Source organism: Mustela nivalis, assembly GCF_964662115.1.
Source record: "Mustela nivalis genome assembly, chromosome: X".
Taxonomy (NCBI): Eukaryota; Metazoa; Chordata; class Mammalia; order Carnivora; family Mustelidae; genus Mustela; species Mustela nivalis.
The window spans coordinates 40,497,262-40,502,343 of NC_139040.1; the positions used below are offsets into that span (position 1 = coordinate 40,497,262).

The following is a 5,082-nucleotide window of genomic DNA, read 5'->3' on the forward strand; positions in this document are numbered from 1 at the left end:
CTTCCAATTTACCCCAACCCCCTTCTCTCTAACTCCCCGCACTATCTTTAATTTATATATCTCCTCTGGCATTTACTATGAATAGCAAGGAGAAACCAGGCCATGCCTACGACACTGTGCTTAGAAATCTCCTCAGTTTACTGTCCCAGTTTATCATGTAAATGTTTATTCCTCATAAAATACTAGAGCACAGTTCAACTAAATGCTATGCCACTTTTTAATAAGGATGGCGATTTTGCAAATTCCCAATACCATGTTCCTAATTTCCATCTGTTATCTCACCAGAAGCACCCCAATACTCATTTCTAGCAACATATTTTTCATGATGCTGTTTGTATTCTCTGAGATGATAGTCCTTCACAGCTCTCCTCTTTTCTGTATGATCCCTCTCCTGAAGTACATTTAATGTCCATATTTCACCCAGCAGTCCCTTAAGAAATCTTGACTTGTTCTGTCATATTCCTCAAAATTCTGCCACCTTTACTCATTACCAACTTCAAACCCACTTCCACATTGTTAATTCTTTGTTATAATTTCACTCTACTGCCAGAACCCAAATCTGTGTTAGTGTGTTCTCTTATCATACACAGTGCCACACACTGGGGAACTTAAAGAACAGAAATGTATTGTCATACATTTCTGAGGCTAGAAGTCCAAATCAGTAGTTGTGGGTCATGTTGATTTCTGCTGAGATGTGTAAGGGAAGGATGTATTCCTGGCCTATCCCCTAAACTCTTACGCAGTTGACCTCTCCCATTATTTTTTCAAATTATGTTCTTTATATGCATGTCTCAATTTTCATATTTTCCCTGTTTATACAGAAAAAAGTCATTTGGATTAGGGTCAATGTTAAAGAATATATTTTAATTTGATTGTCTCATTAGGGACTCTGTCTCCAATTATGATCCTATCTGAGATACTGGGAGTCAGGATTACATGATACAAAGTTGGGGCTGCATGATTCAACCCACCTGAGATATGAAACCAGAGCTATACATGGGCAATTATGCTACCTCTTCCATGATACCAATTATATGTTCTCCTATTAGAAAACTAAGGTGACGTCATTCACCGTTCTCTTACTCAAGGCTCTTTGAATGCTGCCTAATTTTATTGTATTTTAATTTTTCTATCTTCTTATCACTGTGAAAACTGAGATACTTAATTTCAATCCTTAGAAATGAATTAGCAGTTCCTTTAGACACCAATATTTGGTCAATATTTTAAGAATGGCATTTGTACTTTTAAAATAATTAGTAAATGCTGCTGTGAAGGATAATATTTTCAACCAAAGAGACAAATCCAGAAAATCTACAAAAATCGAAAAATTTTTAAATCCATGATTTCAGAAATCAGATAGGAACATGAGTAAAACAATGTTGTATATACACCATATAGACTATTAAGACTGAGACTGCAAGGGTGAGTGACAGATATGAAATTCAAGGTATAACAAAGAAAAATGAGTGTTGATGTTGAAGAAGAGGAAGTGAGTACATCTGATTGTTCACTTCAGAAGGTGATTAATGACAAAGGTGAGCATCCATTCTCTAATGGTATAGTTAATAGTTCTCTAATGGGGTGGTTAAGAGTAAAGATTAATTTAGAGAAATAGATTTATTGCTTAAATAATGAATTATAAGCAACAATTCTGGGGAAATAGTATTAAGTCAAACATACGCTACTTAAACTTACTCAATATTACAACTCGTTACAGAATTCATTAAAAAACTGAAGGAGAGTCCAAACTCAGTATAGAAATTGCTAAATCTAAAAGTTCATCCCATTACAGGCTCCTTAGTAACTGAACTTCCTATTATAAGTTGCCCAGATTTATCTGATTCTATTCCTTCCGAGTCTGTAATCTTTCCTGTGGATAATGCAAACTTCAATGACTAGCACATTGCATCATGAGGATAATTGAGGCAACCTGTCAAAGCAACTCAAGCCACACTCAGCTCTGACTTAGCCAATCAGGGACGTGTAACTACTGTCTTACAGCCATGGGCCCGGTGCACACTCAGGTGTGTCAGGTTGAATTAGTAAGAGTCTTACTAGGTACTCAGTCTCAAAAATGGAGGGGGAAATCTGGTATTATATATTACTTGCTGTTTGCTTCTTTGTTTGATTAGTTGTTTGCTTTTAATCACGATGAAAAGATCCTATGAGTCCAGATCTGCAAGTGGAAATCTGTCACTTTGATTAAGTCAGAGAAGAGTTACATAAATTAATAGTATTAAAATGACTTTCCTTGATGCTGGCCATGTATTTTAACTTAGGCTATTTGAATGTTCAGGGTGTTTTTGTTTTGTTTTTGATTTTGATTTTGGGTTTTTTGTTTGTTCGTTTTTTGTTTTTTTTTTTTTAACCTCTAGCCACACTGCCCCGACAAAAGAAGACCTATCGCATTAAATACTCAGCTTTGCATGATTTGGTGCTTGAATGACTACATTCTATGTGAAAACTTTACTTTTTTCCAATGGGAATAGGAGATGCCAAAGAAAATTCTATTCCCAGTTCTTAGCTCTGAGTGAAGGGAAAAAAGTCTGAGAATTTTCCATCACAGGAGTGTTCTAGTGTAGCCCTGGGGTTCAAATTAACACTATCAGCATGACCCAAATAATTCCTGGAGGCAACCTAATCAAATGGCAAATGTACAATAATCTTTTCTGGAGGAGCTTAATATTAATTAAAGCTTTTGAAAGATTCCTGAAGATAAACTCCCTCAATATAAGAACATAATCTACAATCAAGCCCCCATCAGCAAAATCAAACAAGAAATCAGAATGGAAACCACCACAGAATTATTACCAAATGCCAACATAAAAAATAAATATGTGTGTGTGTGTGTGTGTGTGTGTGTACACATGACAGAACATATAAGAAGAAGCTCAGTATCAAACATGTGCTAAATGAGTTTTCTAGACTAAAATCATTGTAACCACTAGAACAAAAGATTAAAGAAATTTTATACAATGAAGGAGACATACCTGGATAGAGAATTGGTGAACTAGAAGACAAGTGGAAGAAATAATACAGAACACCTCACAGAAAGATAAAAAGAAAAAGAAGATGAGAGGCAAAGAAACTTAAGGAATGGAATAAGTAATTATTAAGTACATCTCATAGGCATTCCAAAAGCACAAACATGGGTGAATTTTGGAAAAATAATAGTCAAATGAAAATTTCTGGTAATAGCCCCGAATTTAGGGAAGCCAGGACATCTTGGATTCAGGAAGCACATGTAAACACATTGTAGTGGAGCTATGATGTAAGAATAGAGAGCATAATAGCAAACAAAGGGCATGATGCCTAAAAAGGGAAAACCAAATAGTGTGACCACATCCCTCTTTTCATCAAGAAATGGAAGCCAGAAACAAGTGCTGAGAGAAAACAACTATCAACTTACTGTTGTCTACCTGGCCAGAGTATCATTTGATAGTGAACCTATGATAGACATGAATATGGATCACCCAGAATCCCCTCCCAAAGACAGACTCTCTCCTTCATCTGCTTAGTGTGCAGTCAGCTGGCAAATGTCACCAATTAACCTTTTCAGTCATTACCTCAGCTACAGAGAGCCTATGTGCCCAAGCTCAGGGACTTCCTCTGATAGCAACATCCAATGTTGATCAAGGAAGGTTGATTAATATATGTCTGATCCCTTCTTCAGCTATTAATCCTGATTAACCCTGTACACTGAATACTATTTCAGTTCTGCCTCCTTTAAGATCTTAACTCTGAAATATAAACACATGAGAAAAGTCATAACTTGTAGTGTTTCTTCTGACACCATATTAAAGGCACATCTTGGAAATTTTATTTAGGAAGATAAAAGATGATTTGAGATGCAAATAGAAATGATAATAGGACAAAGGGGAGTTTTGGGCTCAAGTGGGGCTATGGGCTGTGCCTCTACTTGCTGCCTATCTGCATATCCAACCCCACCCCCATTTCTCCTGTTCTTCAGTCATGGAAGTTGTCAGGCAAGTTTTTTTACCTACAAGGGACTATTAGTCTTCTCCCAGGACTACAGGTGTGGTTGGAAGTCCTGAGATAGTTGTGCTATGACATGGCTTTCCAATATCCAGCTATAATTGGCACAAGATTTGGGAAGGTCTGACCCTGTGGTTTCATTAAATGATTGCCCTTGATTTCTTGGGCATTGGCTTCAGTGACAAACCAAGACCATATCAGTATTCCATATTTGAGGAGGCACTTTTGGGGTATCTGGGGCTCCAGAACCACAAGACCAACTTTTTGTCTCATGATTATGGAGCTTTGCTGCTCAGGAGCTGCTCTTACATGTTCTAGAAGAATGGATCTTTTTAGCTTACCATAAAGAGTCTCTGTCAGATGGAAGTATATTTTCTGAGACTCACTATCTTCTCCTCCAAAACTTCTCAAAGAAGGAGTCATCCTGTCACCCATCCTCACACAATTGAACTTTTCTGTCTTCTCCCAAGGTCTCATCCCAGTCTTTAGGCTATACACCCAACCCTCTGAGAATGAGCTATGGGGCATGTGGGCAGGGATACAATGATGGGAAAACTTCGTTATCAACAGTCTCTAACAGTACATCAACCGGAAGAAGATGCTCAGAAGATGCTGGATGAGAGCTCTTGCTTCTGTAACTGGTCCCTTTCATTTTATTTATGGGTCATTGGATCCTGTGAATCTATATCCAGAGTTTTTGAAGCTGTACAATAAAATAATGCCATAATCCATGATGTCAATTCTGGATGACCACATTAGCCACTACCCACAGCTAGAGAATCCCATGGGCTTCTTGAATGCATATATGGTCTTCAACAGCTCCTTTCAAGCTGAGATGAGTAGCTCCCCTGTATTACCTCCCCTACTCCCTTATCTGTTATAGATTCCACTTAGGAAGCAATGCCCAAAAAAGGTCCTGGACACCAAACAGGATTCTTTTACAAAAGTCCACCTGACTCACATTGATGATCAGCATATGGTAAAAAGCCTGCAGAAGCTCTGGCTAAGGGTGACCTAATAGTCCACCTCCCATTCTTCTGACATTTGAATGAGTGTATGGACTTGCCTTTGTTTTTGTGCTACTAG

General features: G+C 37.7%; 1 pseudogene across 1 annotated transcript; it reads left to right on the forward strand.

Moving 5' to 3' along the window:
• Window positions 1-1,462: 1,462 nt before the first annotated feature.
• On the forward strand, window positions 1,463-4,879 carry LOC309855877 (mesoderm-specific transcript homolog protein-like; annotated as a pseudogene). Its single transcript has 4 exons — window positions 1,463-1,535; window positions 2,376-2,434; window positions 3,871-4,477; window positions 4,577-4,879. The product of its transcript is annotated as a mesoderm-specific transcript homolog protein-like (transcript).
• Window positions 4,880-5,082: the final 203 nt, after the last annotated feature.